We start from the raw sequence: 21081 nt of genomic DNA on the forward strand, positions 1-21081 counted from the left end.
TTTTCAAAAAATTTATCTGGGCGGAACTGGAATATGGATTCACCAGTGGTACATTTTGATATACATACATATGTACATGTGTATGTAGGTACATGTATTTCTAGTAGTGTCAGGATCTTCAATCCAATTTAAATTACAAGTCTTACAATGTTTTGCCCACAGTAGTACATATGTATGTACATACGTATCTATGTCGAACTTGTTTTATAAAAGCGCTTTTCGTTCAGTTGTATGTTACTCAGTTCATGTTTAAGTAGATCCCATTAAACAGGATGCGAACCCGTCAACGTAAAGGTCAACAGTTATTATTTCATTCGCAGAAGCTATGTTATTTTCTATTTTAATCTCTATATCGTGGAAAGAGACGTTTCCACGTGACTTAAACTGACTTCGAAGATGTTGAAATCAATACGATCTCGAATGCTACTCGGAAATAATACTGGCGAGGTCAAGTGGTTCGATCAAAATACCAAAAACAGAATGATTTGATTTCGTTTTGGCATCAATTTTCCTAACGGAGCAGTCTTATAAAAAAAGTTCGTTGAAGTTTTTTTCGGTTGAATAAGTCTTATGCAGAAGTGTAGGATAATTAAACGAAAAATCTCACTTTTTATCATTAATGATTGTGCACTTTTCATTTATAAATATTTCCTCTTTGCAATTTCAATTTGAATTATTTGTTTATATTTTTTCTGTTTGTAAGATACTTAATCATGTAAGCACACTTAATGTCATTAACCTTCAATGTTGCAATTTATCCTCAAAACCGAGCCCACGTAATATTTACTGAATTACGCCCTTCTTCACCTTCTGTACATATACACATACACACACAGAATGTGTATACATGTACAACACACAACTGTCAATAATCGGTGCTAATGAAATATTGACGTTGATTTATTTATTTATGCAAGCCGAAGCACGTGCAAATTGCAAAAATTCAAAAGCAATTCAGCAAATGAATTGAATTTGCTTTGCACTTGTGTTTTGTGCGCACGCGTGTCGCGCTTGGTATTCACTCATTTTATTCTCACGTAGTGGGATGAAGAGCAACGCTTTGCTATTATTTGTAAATAACTACATATTTCTTTTTTTAATTTATGCGGTCAAGTTTAAGTTGAATGCCCCGAAGCAAAGCATAAGACCGTAAAGCACTCGTTTGCAGTTTATTTCACAGTTCAATGTTGTTTGCTATTTTGTACATTTTGATATTTTTAGTAATTTCCATAAAAAAAAAACAAATCAGCGAATATTTGCTTAATTTATAAGGTTATATTAGGTTAAGATGCGAGTGCTCCAATCAAACGTGAGAACTGTTAGTTGCTTTAAAATAAAATGCACTATAAGTGAACCTATAGAAAACATTGAATATATTTTGATTACCATATAATAAACCCTTCAACAAAGTGTTTTATGTTTTGGGTGTGGAATGTGCTCGTCAATTTATGAGACATTGGGTTAATGATCTCCAAAAATGGTATTATGTAACAATACGTTGATTGTCTTTTATATTTCGGGATTTGGCAACCCTAGTGATGCAATCTGCCAACTCACAACTTTATCGTAAAATTTGATATATTCGAATTTATATATGTATTATAGTATGTATACTAAAAACGTTTTGAAATACTAGCGCTACTTGTGTTGTGCACAGTAACTTAAAATATTCGTCTCGGCTAAAAAATTAAATTATATAGCGATCATTTTCGTGCGATATTTTTTTGCAAGATTTGACGTGAGTTATCTCAGTGATAGTGCATCGATGAATTTAATTAACAGTAAACTCTGAGTGGTAAACAATCATTGTTTGCCAGTAGTCCTTCAAGAAATCAGGAAAATTAATCCCTGAAGCCCGACCACGCTTTACAACGACATCACTCATCGGCTAAAACAACTGTAAAACATCGATTTGATAAGTCTTCCACCGTCTTGAATTGACACCGAATGACTCTTTTTTATTCCCCTACATAAAAAATAAACTAACAGGTCTTTTTCGATACCTGAAGGGGCGATTGATGCGTTCAGAACGCATGTTTTGGAGATACCTCAATGAGAGTGGAAAAAATGCTTGGTCAAATGGTTCAAAACTATTTTGAAAATAACAAAACGATTTTCGATGACTAAAAACTCTTTTTTAGGAGACTTATCCCAAACTCTATAAGTCTGTCATTATTTCCGTCCTGTTATATGGTGCAGAGACATGGACGATGACAACATCTGATGAGTCGACCTTACGAGTTTTGGAGAGAAAGGTTCTACGGAAGATTTATGGTCCTTTGCACATTGGCGACATGGACATTGTTCAGTGAATTAAGAGACAGCGGTTACGCTGGCTAGGTCAAGTCGTCCGAATGGACGAAAACACTTCAGCTCTGAAAGTTTTCGACGGGGAAGCAGAGGAAGAGGAAGACCTTTACTCCGTTGGAAAGACCAGCTGGAAAAGGACCTGGCTACACTTGGAATAGCCAATTGGCGCCAAACTGCGAAAAGGAAGAACGACTGGCACGCTGTTGTAAACTCGGCTATAATCACGTAAGCGGTAACTACGCCAATAAAGAAAGAGGAAGAAAATTTCTTTTTGTTCTCTTATCCCGAAACATAATAGACAAACGTAGTAACAGTCGATTCGTTTTCGCTTAGCTTTCTTGTCAAAAAATGTACATTTGAAAACAACTACCAATATATCTGAACACAATACAAGACTGTATGTGTATACCATATTATTTTGGTATCTTACTTGCCATTCGTTTACCAGTCTACTTGATATATACCAGCTGTTTGTTCGATTCGAAGCTCTCCAAAGTTTGGCGTAACTAGAACAACAATTCACATGATTATGTCGATAATTGGTGTTTGTCCGAATCTGATGCCTAGCCCATCGTATTCACAAGCTTCAGTCCCAGCGTCTACTTTCTCTTAAGAAAAAAACAGTGAATTTTGAAGGACTTGATGCTTGACATTGACAAAGCGGTAGCAAAATGTTGAAAGACCGTCCCCACGACAGCCGGATCTGCATAACCGGAACAGGCAATGATCTAATTTCTATTTTTTAATATTTATACAGGTTATATCTTTTATAATACCAAAGTCAAATTGCAAATTAATATTTCAAAATTTTCGAGTTACAGCCTTTTAAAGTGTAGCCGCTCAATTGTCCTAGTTAAAAACGTATTATTTTTTTAATTTTTTTACTTCAGGTGATCCTGTAAAAAGCTCTGCTGTCAACGCGGAGATACCTTTATTCCAAAAGACCGCCGGAAATGACGTCGTAATGGCCGAATTTTGAATATTTTCTTTTGAAAATTTCATAAAATCTTTGTTAAATATGTATGTATCTTTGGAATACTTAACATAAAGTTTGAATAAAATATTTAATTATTTAAGTGAATTTTTTTTAGAAAATGGGACTTTTTTTGCTCTTGGAAACCCATGCAACCCCTTAAAGGGATTTTTCTCAAAATTACGTTTTTTAAATTTGCTTCAGTGGTTACTCGGAGACAAATGATGCGGTCACTAACAAATTGTTTCTGCATATTTTGTATATACTAGTAGTTCTCCATACAAAGGCACGCCAAAAACGATCAAAATTTTGGGTAAAATACAACTTTAAATGCCGACATGTAGTCAATTTGTTAAGACCCAGAATTTGTTTAAACAAGATGATTATTTTTTATTTTCAAGATCAGTGCAAAGAAATTTCATTAACTTTATGATGGACAAATTTAGTAGAATAAATTCTTGTATTGAGAGTGTGTAGTGAATCACAAAAAAACAGGTGTACACGAGCAGAAATATGCTTCCCCAGTATATTTCTACTTTTCTTTCTTTTTGGGTATAACGACATATTAGTCAATGCCCAAATAGTCTATCGATTAGAAAAACCTGCCATAAATGTGAAGAATTCCAAATTTTGTCATGTGAACACTAGGAATATACATGTGTAAATATGTATCCGCAAACTTTGTAGGGGAAGTGCGGGTGTACATATTGTGTATGTATATTTTTGAAATATTAAAAAAATATATGTATATATGTATATTCGAAATTGCAATTCAGCATGTCGCGGCGGTTTCTTTCATATCAGTAATATTAAATGTGATTGATTTTCAAAGCATAAACGGCGATAATTACTACAAATGTGAAAAAAATATCCAAATTTATATTGACAAAGAATATTTTTGTGCGTATATTATGGACTTAGGACTAGGATAACATATATACAAATACATATATTCATTTGCGTAAAACAACTATCGTATTATGACACCATAAAATCTTTGGTATTCACATGTTTTCATTAGATAGATACATATCCATACGTACATACTTATGTACATACATTCATTCCTGCAAACTTAGACAGCTCGTGCCAGAGCAAAGTAAATACATATATGTACATATACTAAAACGCTAAAAAAACCCAGAGATTTATTGTCTTCATAATTTCTTTTAGTGATAAAGGCATCATAAAACTTTAACAGTCCATAAGACAGAACAAAGTTAACTAATTAGAAAATCGATCAAATTCTTTGGACATTAGTGGAATTGCACCAGAAAAGGAAAAAAAGTACTTTTGTGACAAATTGTGCCGCTTTTACGGCTTATTGTTGTTATTTTTACAGCATAAAATTTAATAACACATCGTGAAACGGGGTTTTTGTAGCTGTATCTTTGTTCCGGCGATGTGTGGTGAAAATAGTATAAAGTTCAAATTAACCATTCCATGTTATAATTATTGAAGGGCGCTTTAAGTTGCGAAAAGAGAGTTGAAGTGCAAGGTCAAGTTTTCGAGTGATAATATGTTATCTATATATCTACAAACAAACAATTCCTAGAGCGATATGCCGAAAGACTCAGAAAAACTTGCTATAAACTTAACTTAGATTCTGTTAATCTGCAATTAACATTGTTCTAAAGATCTTGCAACTTTCAATAGGTGATTAGGAATTTTGGGTATCCTTTTTTGTCGGATTACATCTTTTTTTAGTTGGTCAGAGCACACCTCAGGCTTACATAGAAAACTTTTTTGAATCTATCTGAATATATTGACTTTTAGCTTCTTCTAACGAAAAACATCACTTGAAAACATTCTCTGAAGCTCAACACTGAACAAATATAGACTATCTACCCGTACATATTTTTTTGTTTAAGTCTTGTCTAAGTTGGGATAAGCAAAAATGGACCTAATGACATTTTTTTAATAATCTAGATATATATACCTTCATATATAGTCTTCAGAATGATAACAAATAACCACATATCCCTCGAGATAAGTATGCAAATGACTACGAATATTCTTAGGACACAAAAGGCAGTAAACTACCTAGGTGTAAGACTGGACTCCAGACTTACTTTCTGGGTACAAATCCAGCTTACCGTAGGAAAGGCAGCGAGGATCACCTCCACTAAGCCGACTAATGACCAACATTGGAGGCCCCAGCCAAGAAAACAGAAAGCTCCTAGTGTCGACGACACTCAGCGTCCTATTATACGGAGGTGAGCTCTAGGCAAACTTGCTTGAAATGGAAAACCCTCACCGCAGCCCTCAGTGTTGCATCAGCCCATCGAACAGTGTCAGCCTATGCAATATGCCCCATTTGAACTCTAGCATGCGAAAGAAAAAAGCTGTGGGAGCTAAAACAAACATCCGATAATAACAAGAGCGCAGTAGAACAAATAAAGAAAGATACAATAACAACATGACAAAGATGCGAGAATGAGAGTCGCGGCAGATGGACGGCCAGGCTAATGAAAGATATAGACAAGCCGTTAATTCAGAGAAGTCGATTTTTACACAATCCAGCTGTTATCCAGTCACAGATACTTCAAAAAGTACCTACACAGAATGGGAAAAGTCGAAGAGCCGTTATGCCTATACAACACGCTGAACACACATTCTTTGAATGTGTTCGTTGGCAACGAGAACGGCCCGACGTAGAAGACCTGGTTGGCCCCAAAACGCGGACAATTGAATGAACGTCATACTGGAGAGTGAAGCACACTGGGGGATGAAGGTCGTGAAGTCCTCGAAAATTAGCCTCATGCGAGTAATCCATCCACCCGTGTTCGCATCAGAGAAAGAGCAGAAGATCCCAACATCTCTTATGGATCGACTCAACACATTTTGGTTAATGGTTTAGATATAAAGTGCCTCAATGCTAGATTCGTACCAAAAAAACCGCAATTTCTTGCTAAATGACGTCGTGTAGAGCACAGCATAGTTGAGAACCCTACATTCATCAAATGCATCATTACTGGTGAAAAGACATTTGTTTATGAACAGGAAATCGAAACTGTTCAGAAATCTAATAAATGGCGTTCAAAAACTGAGCCACAATCAAAAAAACCGAAATCCGTTGAGGACCCAGTCGAGTTTTATAACAAGCGTATGGAAAATTGAATCAAGCGATGCTTTCATTGGCTCAGGCGATAATGCAATTTTTTGAAAGTCCGGGTCAAATTTGAACAGATGGTATATTTTAATATATAAATCATATACATATTCAATAATTTTCATTTCTTATTATTTGAACAATATACCAGGAACTGGCTTAATAAAATTGTATGAACAATATTTCTTAAAATTGGGATTAAAAGTGGATATTAAGTATTTTCAATATTAAGCAGTATATATGAAACGAGATAGTCGAATTTGCTATGGAACATATTTTGTGGAGAAAATGTGGAAAATAAAATTTGAGGAAAGCAGAGAATTGAAAAGAAAATTTAACGAAATACGACTGTTGTAAACAATAAAATGGATAACCAAAATTAGTATCTCTGAATTTTCCTTTTGATTATGAGTATAAAAATTAATAATAATATATTAATTAAATTACGGATATTTATTATACGAAATTTATATATTCTTGCATTTCATTCTCATCAGAATGTTATTTGTTATTTTACTTTTCTAGATTGTGATGTATAAAATACTATATACATATTTATATACTAAAGCAAAAACGAAAGCTAAGTAACTAAAATTATTTTTTAACTTGTTTGTAGGCAATAAAATGACACAATTCGTCACACATTTTATTGGCATTTATTACAATAGAGCTTATCTGATATTTCTTGTGCAATAATTACTTTTAGATTAGCTTATCTGCTCGTTTTGCGGTGACGATACTTGAAGAATGCGCTTAAAAAGTTAATTTTACCCACGAAAAATATACATACGTACATATTAAGTTAGCGAAAATGTTAAGGTAAAATAAACGTGAAATTATAGTTTTTCGTCAACTCACATGACAGCTTATAGCTGATTTTTATATATCAATCAAACTGTTGTTGTGACAAAAGGGAGAATTAATATTATGTATTATCGTTAATATTTAATAAACAAGTTCGTTAGGCATAGAAGAAATCAATGTACCATATAATGTAGAAAATGTGACACACAATTGGAAAGAAAAACAGTTCGAAGTTATTGACAAAATATGTCAAAAAAAAAGAGTGCTCCAGCACGACTTTTAGCATGGTCTTAAATTCATATGTACATATATTTTTATGTATTGTACATTGTATACTCTCGTGGTGGTCGTGAGTAGAGACAGAAATAAAAATATTGACACATTATTAATCAAGAAAATATAAATGGTCAGCCATTCTACAAGTCTGAATACTTCTTATTTATCTACAAAAGCAAGCAGATTATTGTCCAAGATCACCAAACAAATTGTCCACATCGGACCAATATGTCATATAGCTTTCATACGAACTGACCTATCTAAATCAAGTCCGTCTTTGAACAACTTTATCTACTAAACTGGGATCAAAGTATTTTGTTTGACGATCTCGCAAAATTATAAAAAACTAAGAAATCGATTTGAGAAGTTTTGCAATCATCTTTTAACTGAAAAGGTTTTAAAAAGCGTACGTTTGTATGACCTTAAGGGTTATTGGAAGAAGATTTCCTTTTTCAAACATATTATATATTATGACAAATAATGCAGATCGTTGAAATCATACCACATGCGAATCCTCAGTTAAGCTTGTACTAGCCAGAGTATGAACACATATTTCTTATGGATAGAGTTAAAAGTTAAAGTTATTTTTTGTTTAATGTCTTCAAAGTAAGCCGATTATTCAACTGGGATGTTTTCTTAATGGAATGTCAAGAAGAAATCGTAAAAGATTTTTTACAAACGTAAACCCAAAAAATGGCATATAGTGCATGTCGACTGCATGCCAATTCCCGTGAGGAATGAAAGAGAGTAGCGGCGGCTATCTCCTCAGTCTTCCTAAAGGTGATCAGCGCTTCATGAGCTCATAAGAAGTGCTGAAGAACGATCGGCTGTAATATATAAGAAGGCAGTATCTCGGGAGATTGAGGAAATTCTTAAATATTGTAATCCACGCATGACTGGAGGGTAACCAAGGAAGCCATATTTTATTGGTTCGAAAGTGTAGTCCTTAGGATACTCCCGATGGAAGCCAAATCTGATGGCGCTCAGGCTTCAGATGTGGTGGATACAAGAGGTGGAGATGTTCAAACGACTATGGAAAACGATCCGAGTTTTTCGGCCATAGTGAGTTCTGGGAGCGGTTCGTTAATTGGCGACTCCACTCTCAGCTTCGAACGGCTGTTTGAGGAGGTGCGGGTCGAGTACGACGTGGATGCTGAACTAGCGCTTCTGGAGGAGAGTCTGAAGCATGAAATTTCTCGAGATTAACCTCCAACATGCAAAGAAGGCCTCCGCTAATTTACTGCTTCGTATAAAACAAGACGGATCCGGCGTCGCCCTGATCCAGGAACCGTGACTGACTAGTAACGGCATCTTTGGGTTGAGGACGGATATTCATAAGCTGCTGGCGACCAACGATGCAGATAGAACCAGAGCCTGTATGGTGGTTCGAAATGAATTCACACACTTTGACTTCATACCCGATCAATTGGATCATGGAGTCGCCAAACCGAACTTTAATTTGGAGGAAAGGTTGGTAAAGGGGTTTACTTTCAGGAGCTCTCTATAAACTCCAGCTTCAGACTTCCTGACTATTGCCGTGTTTTCCCAGCCGAAGTTGCAGGAGCGGATCGGTGCTCCCGTAACCTCTTGTGTTCTACTACTAGATAGCTGGGCTTCGCGGGAGCTTGGCCAGCGTTGGGCCGCCATCGGTTTATGCGCTTTAACAAAATCTTTTTGGCACAAGATCTTGCGATAAAGAGATCTTGTGGATGTATGAACAGACCATTGCCCTATTGGCGTCCATGCTGTAAGACTGGAAATACTAGACGCCATCTACAGAAGCTGTATGGAACTCAACACTTCCTTATTGACTGTCCCGCGATTGGGAGTTCTGGGCTTAAACACTTAAGAGCGCATACCTTCAGACATCCCACCGAACTGGCGGGAATTGAAATTAAACGCCTGTGCAAAATTGTATTGGCCACTAAGCGTTTTGCTAATTAATAAGTTCGAACACAGGAGTTCTTCTTTTCTATGGCTTCACAAAGGACTACATAAAGCAGGTCACGTGCAATCTCTCTAGATCAGTCATCAAACGTAAACTAACCTAAACCCAATAAAAGTCAATATTTTGAGCAATTAGGTTATAGAAAAATATTTACTGAAGGAACTAAAGGTTGGTTCCACAGATATGGAAACATTCTAATCTTCGTTGACTTGCTAGCCTTGACTAAAATGATTTTAGGGGAAGATAAAATTACTGGTATAGTAACTAGTTTTCTGCTTTAAGATCACAATCGGTTAGCTGGCTTTAAAAGTACTGCAGTTACTAAGGAGGAAAAGTTAAAAAAAAAATCAATGAGATATCAGCCTTCAATCGTATTTGTTTACGAAAATCATTCACTTTATGGAGGCATACTTTGTCTGTAAGTTTATACATACATACATTTGTACGATTCAATTTGATTTGCAAATGAGCAAACAGATGTACATATATAAATATGTATTTGTGTATATTAGATCGGTCATATGTGCAACTGCCCAATTTCTCAACACCCTTTATACCACCTGCACTCTCACCCACTTCAATGACAATCGACTATAAATAAAAGTGGTAAAAGAAGCATGCGTTTCCGTCAACTGACAAAGTGATAAACACAATACATATACTATATACAAAACATATAAGTACATATGTATGTATATGCACATAAAATTTAATATAAATAAACAACAAATCACAGAATACGTACATATATGAGCTGTGATATACATACATATATACCTGTGTATATCTGATCAAAGAGTTAACGCAATAAGGTTGTTAATATGTTCGACATATTTGCGAAATTATCGTCGAGCACTTAATCGATGCGGTAAACAAAAAATAAATTCAGAAAAATTCATAAATTGCAAATGAATCTGGCTTGCGGATCGCCAGACATTGGGGATTTGGGAATTGTGCGCGCAACCCAGTTGTGTTTACATAACACGCTACTGCCGACGAGACGTTAATTGACCCATCGACCAAGCGTGTACTTGTAGTATGCTAAAATTATATGACGCCCGAATATTTACATACAAACTTACCTGTCAAACCGGAGAGCAAATTGTTGGCGATCGTTTGGTTTCCTTCACCACATTGTAATACATAGCAAGTATATGGTTTAAGGTGGCCGGATCCTGTAATTTGAAGTTAAGTTGTATGCAATAAAGTTTTGTAAGTTTCATAACATCCAGTGGAAGCGTGGTGAGCACGGATGATGATGGAAAAATTACAGGAGCTCATTGATGAAAGCGTGTTGCCATTTCTTTAAATAAAAAATAAACAGTTTATGAGAATATCGAAATGCTGGGGAAAAGATAATATGGATGGTTTGATCCGAAGTTTGGAAGTCAACATATGAAAATCACAATTAAGAATATAATAAGTTGTGGGCTAGGAACATTTTAATTGCGAATGTTCTTGAGTGGTATTTGAATAATCCCAAAATATTTCGTCGTCGTAATCTTACATGAATTCATGTCAGTTCCTGACTCTTCTGCCACACACAAAACTAACAATTTCACACCAAATTCTTACCTAACCTAATATACATATATTTGTTTACAATTATTCACACAAATGAAGACAAAAAGTCAAAATTACACAATGTTTTGGACACAGTGACGATTTTTCATTGGCATTGTGTTGGAAGGTTTGGCTTTTGGTTATAGCATCTCACTGGGAGTACGCAGGGTTGTAATGATTATTTTTACTAAAATTGTTAATCGTATAGTTAAATCTTTTTATTACCTGAACTGAGGATATTAAGCTTGCAACGAAATTTGTTTAGCCCACACTTTTTGAGATATAAACCGAAATTCAAATGCTCACCTAACCTCGTATAAGCGCGTAAATATAAAATAATATATACGTACATATGTATCTAAATTATATCATCTATGTTTATATGTTTATATCTATGTACTATGTTTTATTTTTATTGATTTAAGTAATTCTGAATGTAGCTAGTTGCTTTACAGTTAAATTATGTTTGTGAAACTTGCGTCATCACAATTGCAAAATTTTATTAACTGAAATAAATATTTACTAAAGAATGACGTTGCCGCGAACCAGCCTTTAAATTTTAATTAATTGACAAACAAAGTCGGTTCTCAGAATACAAAAGTTGATGGGTATTTTGGAGCTGATGAAAATACACACATATAATATATACTATATATTATACATGGATTATATGCCTGCAAGTTAAGAGGGGTACGCCTGAAAGGTGTTTCGAAAAATCACGTGTATTTAATACAGAAGCTGTTCATATTATGAAAAATGTACATTTATATGTAAATATATTAAGTAAAGCTCCAGACAGGTGCTGTATTTTTTTTTTTTTTTTTTATTCATAAACGCGTTTTGAGAGCAGAGTACAGTGTTCTCTCAACAGATTTTCCCTTGAACCTTTGATATTACTTTTTTAATAGTAAAGACCTGTTAAGGAACACACCTATGAATTTTAAAAAAAATCTTGGTTTTCGTATATCAATAGGTTATATCCTTAAAAATAATGTACTGAAATTTGAAATTGATAACTCAAACAGGATAAAATTTTGCAATAATAATTTCTTTAAATTATGCTACCTGATGACCAAAAATTGTCCAAATTCAAACAAAACTGTTCAAGCCCTTAGGTACGGAATATGTGGACCCTCGTATCTATAGTTGACCTTTGATCGAAAATATCGTTCAATGTGTGAGATATTCAATTGATATTTAGACAGCATCTTTTCCTTACAGTAGTAATTTTGTGTTTCAAAAATGTGTTTAATCGGGTCGATACTTTCGTGAGCCCCCATATACCTAATATAAAGATTTTCGAACCTCCAGGTGACTTTGTACTAGATATATCGGTGAATATTTGAGTTATCTCAATGAACAAACTATATTTTATTCATGACAGTAAATCATTGTGCCTAAAATAGATATAATTGGGCGAAAACTTGACTTATTCCCCATATAACCATTACAAGGATATTGGAACATCCGACTGTCTTTGCTTGATATGATTGGTGACGGTATTTGAGGTGCCTTAATGAAAACCAGGGAACCACGAAAAAGGCTGGAATCACTGTAGCAGTTAAGGAAGTGAAATATATATAAAAATGTCTATATCTATGTATAACTACATAAATCTTTATCTATGTATATAGCTGTCTCCATTTTCCTGAAATACCGCTTTGAAGCACCCTGTTTTGAAAACAACTAAAAGGAAAATATTTTTATAAAGGATCTACGCAACCGTAAAGCAACTAGAATTAGATCGGGCCAAAGGCTATTACATATGTACATATGTATGAACCACTAGTTTACAGCTATTTTGTGATTGTGAAGTTAGAGGCTGTTTCTTGCTAATTTTGCTAAAACCGAATATGTCAGTAAACATTTTCTAAAACATAGAATCTTTTATGTTGTAGTAAAGGGATGTAGGGGCCAAACCACCACCGTTTACTAAAGCCACAAAAAAAGCTGTAGGTGATGGAAAATTTTTGCGCTCAAATTCGTAATCTGGACACCTCAAATACCCCACAGATTTCTTAGCATATTAGTCGCAAATTTTTCCTTCAGATTTCTTGAGTAGTGTAATCTAAGAAATCAGCAAGTTTACTCCTTAGTATCCTCGCAGAGTAAAAAAAATGCAAAATTTAAATGTTTCTTAAACTCAATGATCCCGATTCTGATCTGATCCATAAAAAATTAACTCTGCTATTGAATTCTTAACAGAGAGAGAGCATACGATCTCCTTCGCAGCGCCTAGACATGAATTGAGCTTACCAAACCGTAAAAGCTGTTAAGCAAGCGCGTGAGAGGGTGTGTAAATGCAACTGTATCCGCGGAATTATGGCCGAAAATGAAAAGAGCACATGACTTTCCAAAGATTTTTTCTTGCAATTGTCTACTATCCGTTGACGCAACTTGTGATTGGTGATTTTCCATAGCTGTGAACTTGTTTTCTACAGCGGCAAATATAGTGTAGTGCCACAATCCAAAGTGCAATGATGAACAATAACAACAAACAACAAAAGGCAAGCATTATAAAAAAATGGCAAGGAAATTGCATTTGCTGATTGTGATTGCAGTCGTTAGGAGGCCAAACTTGTTGCGATTAAAAAAAGTGTAGAAAGAAGGAAAAACAACTATTTCGTACTTGCAAAAGAAACACAAACAAACAAAAAATGATAATACACACATATACACTTGGCTCCAGCAAGACGTGTCTCCATTGTAGAGTTGCTAAGCTATCTACTTGGAAGCCTGGCACAATACTTCGCGTATCAATTGAGAACAAGCAGCGTCAACAAGTACAACAAAGCGGCGCCTTCAGAGAGCCTTTCCGACCCATGAAAATGTGCGCCGCATTGCCGATACTGATAGGGGCAAATGCATTCAAAGTCTCGTTTTGCAATACTCAAGTACTCATGTTTATATGTTTGTATGTATATATGTAATATTTGTTACTGGTTTATTCAAGTTTGAAGTGAAGGAAGGCCGGTCCGCAGGCGTTCACATATGACATCTGCGAGCAAGTGTGCAGAAGTGCATACAGTTTTTGGCCATACATATGTACATACACATGTGCAAATAAATGTGAATTCATAAAATTGCAAGATCAGTTGTGTGGTATCCTAAAATATATGCCACACATGCGCGTATACATACATATGTATGTATGTAAGTATGTATACAAGTTTAATGTGATGGGAAAAATGCATTGGCTACATTCGAGTATAGTCGTTCTTGAAACGATTGGAAAAATAAATATGAGCGCATTTTTCGAGGTCAGTTTAATAATTTGACATTTTGAATTGAAATGCAACGCTGCATTTGTTATCGGCGGCACGAAAGAATATAAGGATAGCGTTGCATGTTCTCTTAAGGTCTCTACTGAAGTTTGTCAATGAAAAAGGACAATTAATAGGAAACCATTCCAAAAATCTGCAATAGGTTTTGCACTATCTCGTTAGGATGGGCCAGAGTGGCTGCGACTGATAAACGATAATTTGGAACCATTAGCTCTCTCAGATGTTTTGCTTATAAAGCGCTGGAATCGAACCTTAAAGTGGTCACTTGATTATTTTGTATAACACTTTGTAAAGAAATATACTTATAGTGGATTAAAGTATTGAGCTGGAAGAATGAACACGTTGTTTGGTTTCTCGACAAAGATGTGAATAAAAATATGGGCCCAACAGTTGTAGTAGTAAATGGAGCTATCTCTGGAGAAAATCTAAATTTAACCGCTGTTCCGACTAACAATAAATCTATAAACATATGTATGTATATATCCTGAAAAGGCTATATTAAAGGGCTACATAGATTTTCTCGAGTAGAAAACAGCTTTTTTCAATAATTTTCTTCTTACATAAAAATGAAATATTTCAATAGAATTTTTAATTGTTACAAACATAAACTATTAACAAAGAAATTCTGACATTTTTGATGCGCCCTGATGTGGATAACTCCTTCCAGGATCATCTAAAGTGAAAAAATACCTGTTTTAGTTAAAACCTTAACTTAGAACTTGGACGAAGGAAAACAAACTGAAAATTGGACATTTTTTCCAAAAAAAATATTACAAGTGAAAATTTCGCGAATCTTTTTTCAAATAGTTATAAAATAGTTATAATCGGAAAAAATCCTTCGTTTAAGTCTTTAAGAATTACATCTCAAAGACCTGTGTAAAATTTCACGAAGATCGATTTAGTACTTCTCGAGAAATTTTGCCAACCGACTTCAAAACACAGTTTTGAGAAAAACGCGTTTACAGACGGCGCACTTATCCTAGCTAGCCTCGAGCGCATAAGTTCTCAAGGCTGTATCTCCCAAACTATTACTCGGATCAACTTGAAAGTGACAGTAAAAACTGCAATTTTTCGAAACCTGTGAACCCAAGTAACTAACCCCTTAGGGAAATGTCAGAGACCCTTTAAAGTACATATGTTTATAAATGATCAGCGGTACGCATTTGTTTTGAGTCGTTTTAGCTAAGCGCGTCTGTCTGTTCGTTCGAATCTATTCTATCAGTTTTTGAGATATCGATCTGAAATTTTGCACAAGTTCTTTTCTCTACAAGAAGCTGCTCTGTTCTCGGAACCACCAATATAGCATATAGCTGCCATTCAATCTGACTCATCCAAATCAAGTTCTTGAGAAGATATGTATATGTATAGGAAATTTTTTCATAGATAGTTGCTCAAAATAACTGTACATACAATCTTCAACCAACTTCTTGAGATTGGATGATCGGAGATGTTATAACTTCAGTAACGTTATTTTTTGTTTAAAGAGTTGTTAACTGTGAACGCAAGTAGATATTTGAATGACATGAAAAAAAACATTTAATGAAGGTCGAAGATTGTCTGAAACCTTTGCTTTCTCTATTGAGGACAATAACATCGAAGTTTTAACACAAAATCATCTTGTTAGTATTATAAAGATGAAAGAATTGATTTTTTCGATACGAAGCTAAAATATTAAATTGCCAAGAATCAATCGTTAAGGAACTTTAGTTCCGGGAACAAAGTGTTCGTTTGTGTGACAATAGAATTAACCAAAATATATCATATTTTGAAAGTACGGTTTTTCAGTATTTTCAACTGTTTGGCAAGATTTTTACAATTTTTATAAGAAAACGGTCTGTACTAATATAAACATGTAAGATAATATAAAAGCACGGTTATTATCAATGACATATGAATGTATGTAAAAACAGCATATCCGCATAATAATGTTTTTGTAGTACACATGTTTCACAGATGTGGCATGAAATGAGTAATGCACCAAATATAACTTTTTGGTCTCAGGATTAATACAAGAATAAATTCGCATGTACATATGTACATACATATGTACATTTAAGTGCAACATTTTTAACGCACGCATGTTTGCAAAAAGTTCTGCAATTCTGCATATACATATACACTTTTTCTATATAGTACGAGCATATAAAGGTAGGATATGGTCGACGTAGCATATCGAAATTCTCGGAAATGCATATCATCTTGTAAATTAATTATTATACATTATTGTACTTATAAATGTTTACATATGTATGAGTCAGCGTTGCAGGAAGACAAGAAGCTGACAATATTTACTGATTTGTATATACATACATATGTACATAAGCGTATACTTGCCGGAAAGTGGGTAAGTTGTAAACAAGTTTATTTTTAAATGATTGACTTTTTAATTTAATTAATAAAAGTATGTAAAGTCGCACGCTATATTTTACAGCTGCATATTAGTCAGACAGACATTTAGTGAAACAGAAAGTAAATTAAAGCAAAACTTAAAAGTGTAAATATATATCTATATACATACATAATATATGGTGTATAATATATATATATATGTACAATATTAGAGTGATTTGATTAAAAAAATTTTTTTTTTTTTCGTTTCGTACTTGGAAAAATACATATGTTCTTAGACACCTCTAAGAAAGCCTCTCCAAACATGAGTTTTTAATTGTAACGGGAAGGTCCTCCTACATACAGTTTTCTATTTTTTCTTATTATCAGATTGAAAAATTTATATCTCGCTTCCAACTACTTGAAAAAATATCTTGCAGGAAATTGAATGCTCTACAAAAAAGGTCTATTATGATTTTGAACGGTTGAAGTTTGATTATTTTTGGGAAAATTTTTTATTTCTTATGAATTTTATAACTCAATGAAAAAAATCATTATGAATAAGGTTTTTGGAGAGGCTTTCTTAGAGGTGTCTAGGAACCTATTTTTCCGAGTACGAAACGAAAAAAAAAAAATTTTTTTTTTGAATCACTCTAATACATATGTATGTATATGCAGATAACTACATACATAGAATACAGAATATACATGCTGCCATACTTCAGAGCTATGGAAAGCCAGAAAGAAGATTATCAGCGTCTTCTCACATGCTCTAATAGTGCCTATATTCCCATTTCTTATATGTACATACATACATATGTGTATTATATGTATTTATAATAAACTTTCATACTTCTTTGTATGTAAATATGTATTACTTATGTGTGTATATTAGGATGGGTCAAAAAAAAACCGATTCTTATTTCTCGAATGACATTTTGAAAAGTAGGTTCCTAGACACCCCTAAGGAAGTTTCTCCAAGTAAGAGCTTCTAATTGTAACGGGAAGGTCTTTCTTTTTACAGTTTCTATTTATTTTCTTATTATTAGATACAAAATTTTAATCTAGCATCTAACTACTTGAAAAATATCTCGCTTCATAGATTTTGTAGGAAATTAAATGCTATATAAAGCTGTCTTACGATTTTTTCGTAAACCTAATGATTTAAAAGATAAAAACGGTTAAAGTTTGATAATTTTAAAAATTTTTTCATTATAAATGTTTTCTCATGAATTTTATAACTCAATGGAAACAAAATTATTATGAGGTAAATTGGAAAACTCATAGTTTTGAGGGAAATTTACTGCTCTACAAAATGGTCACTTAACAAATGAGATATATGTATTTTCAAGTATGGTAGTTGGAAGTGAGATTTGCATTTTTCTTTTCTGATAAAATAAAAAACTGTAAGTAGGTATAGATATACTATATAGTAAACTTAAGGTCACAAAGCTCCGCATCCTAAAGAATTCAAGGAGCCTGCTGGGCGCGACTGAGGTGATGTGATCACTGTCCATGTAGATGGAAACAAGGGTCTTGAGCCTGCTTCTTCAAATTGCTGGGCAGTCCGGAATCAGATGTTCCGGAGTTTCCTTTTCCATGTCGCAGAACCGGCGCAAGAGACTATGCCCATGTTGGGCAAATGCTTCCTGAGTCGCGAAAATGAGGCGGAATTTGTCTCGGGGGAGTTTGATCATTTCCTTAAACCTTGCAAAGTTGTTTTCTCCCAGAATTGCTTGGCATGGCGCATTTCTACTGCCTGCTTCCAATGCTGTTCTCTCCACACTCTCACCTCCGTTCGAAGTAGCAGCTTCTTTAAAGTGTGCGACCCCACAGCACAGAATGGCTCTGGCCCCATCATCCTGAGCGCTGCCGCAGAGAGGATTTGTTCGTTGTAAGAACTCATACTTGGAGAGATTTTTTTATAAGTGGCTAAGAAACTATTTTTGATAGCACCATTCAGAAAAATAAATTTTCGTTTTTCTGAACCACCCTAGTATATATGTATGTATGCACATCGGTAATATCGGGTACAATAAATAACTTCACAATAATATAATCTTGGTAATTACGACAGCCGACTACTGCCTTTTACTTAGTACTCGGCTACATTACAGCAGAAATTTATTATCTTGCAATGAAACAATGGAGTATTAAGTAATAAAAATATATAGGTAGTTATTATTAATCAATTAACTTTTATTGTAAGGGATTTACGCTTAGGTGCTAATAACATATACAATAGAAAAGGTTTATCGTCTTCGTTGAGAGAATCAGATGAGTTTGTAAAGAATGGTACAAATGCTGTAGAAGCGTAGTTTTAAATACAAACAAATATCAAACAAAAATTTTTCGATCGAATTCTGTTTTAAGGGATCGTGTCTCAGTGTAAAATTTTCGAAAAATCGATTTTTTTTTGTTGGATTATCGGATAGTTTACACTGTAATAAGCATTCTCTCAAACTCTTAAATTGAAAATCAAATTATTACGGTCGCTACAGCGTTTCTTGTAAAAGGGTAACAGAGTGGGGAACACAGCGACTCCAATCTATAAACGCGTTTTTCTCAAAATGGTGTTTTTCAAAACAGTTTCACTCTCAAAGGCAGTTTGAAGACGTAATTCTCTATGGCGCTATGGGAGCTTTTTTTTGTCTTTTTGAAATCTTCCTATATTTTCTACGAAAAACTGTCTGAAGTCGATACATTTTGTTCAAACCGCCGCCATTTTGTCGAATTTCCAAAAAAAAAAACAAAAAAGCTTCCCTAGCTCGATAGCGATTTTCCTACAGATTAATAATCTTTTTGAAGTTTTTGTTTTAAATCAAAATTGCGGCCAAAATCGTGGACATCATACAGGACCTATTTCTTACGTGTCATTTCAACAATTTATGTAACTATTATACACCCAATAAAAAAACATAAAAAAATTATTTTGTATTCGTCATGAATGTATTAATTTATTTAAAAAAAAAACCGAACCAATTAGTTAATTTCAACATGAAAAAAAAACGCGAAAATCAGTAATTTTTGGGAGGGTCACAATGAGACGAGATCTTAAATGAAAAATGTAAATGGTGTGTTTGGAACATAAGAAGGTTGGTTTACACCAAATTTCGTAAAAGAAAAAAATTGTTTAAGACAAAAGAAACCCAAAAACTGGGTTATTTGAATTTTGTCCATAAATTTTGAGTTAATGCCCAAAAAGTGTTGATACAACAGCTGTAGATCTTTTCATTACTTACGACTTTGCCATACAACTTTCTTCTATAATTTTGCGGGAAATCATGATAAATCGTTTTTAAACCTTAAAAATTCAACCACGCCCTCTCCTTTATTTCTATAGTTTTGCGAGGAATCAAGATAAACCGTTTTTAAACCTCAAAAATTCAACCACGTCCTTCTCGACCCCAGATCGTCCGTAAATAATTTTTGTTGTTCCATCCTACTGTAAATTTCTTTCACTTTTCACCATCTTCAACGTATTCTATTATTTATTGGGTCTCCGAGGGTTTTCTTCAAACCCTTTCAAACTTAATATGGGGTATAAAAAAATGTTCAAAGAACAAAAAAGCTTCGACGTCATCATTCAGTTTTCAATAGTAAAACGCTTATTTCTTTCTGAATTCAAGAAATTAAAAGTAGATAATTAACAATGAATGCCGTGAAGGTCGTCCAGTCATATACATACATACATACGATTGAGCGTTAGGAGTGAAGGAAATCTGTAAACGAAGCTTAGACTTCAAAGAATTTGTGTCATGTCTACATGCTAACAACACAGTTTCAGTTCTCTCTTTCTCTCTCATAACAATTGATTACTTGACAAAAAGCAAATGCGTAAAGCCAACCAAAAAAATAGTTATCAAGTGTTAACTGTCTGTTATGTATTAAAACAGTGTGAGCTGGGCGAATTCTTTCAGAGGATTTTTAACTTTTTCATATAGTGCTTTCGATTCTTTTCAGCTATCAAAAAAAGCCGTTATGTAAGCGGACATACGTCTGTTGTACACTCCACTCTCTAAATGATTGTTACAATTACTTATATTGTATGACGTTAAAAGTCGCATGAAGTGCAATCAATAGGTAAGTAATGATTGATAAACCCCAGACACTTGTTTCATTATATAATCTTTTTTGTTTACATAGAGCTTTACATTATAGTAACTACTATTGAAAAGTGCAAGTTTATCAATTAGATTTAATGCCACAAAGCTTATTTAATTTACTATTTGCCAATTCTGTGAAATATTCAATAGGCCCTTGTTTACGGTATTATTATCTAGAATTACGATAAAATTATGAGATTAAATTTTATAGTGTCAGGACTTTTACTTTAAAAAGCGTGTTGTCAACATTGTGTATGAACTCAAAGCTGGTTATATACGAAGAAGCCTGCAACAAAATTTGTTTATTAAAACTTAACGATGAGCGGTAAAACGATGAAGTATTACTTACAAAGCTCTTCTAAGTATATTTATAGAAA

At 34.0% G+C, this 21081-nt stretch overlaps 1 protein-coding gene across 1 annotated transcript in view; it reads left to right on the top strand.

Moving 5' to 3' along the window:
- LOC120769726 (zinc finger protein 62-like) overlaps positions 1-20662 on the top strand; it is a 48939-nt gene extending 28277 nt beyond the window's left edge. Inside the window, exon 5 of the transcript XR_005704880.1 lies at positions 20562-20662. The gene's annotated coding sequence lies outside the window, so the exon portion shown is untranslated. The remainder of the gene's footprint in view (positions 1-20561) is intronic.
- The last annotated feature ends 419 nt before the right edge of the window (positions 20663-21081 follow it).

Source organism: Bactrocera tryoni, chromosome 2 (assembly GCF_016617805.1).
Source record: "Bactrocera tryoni isolate S06 chromosome 2, CSIRO_BtryS06_freeze2, whole genome shotgun sequence".
Taxonomy (NCBI): Eukaryota; Metazoa; Arthropoda; class Insecta; order Diptera; family Tephritidae; genus Bactrocera; species Bactrocera tryoni.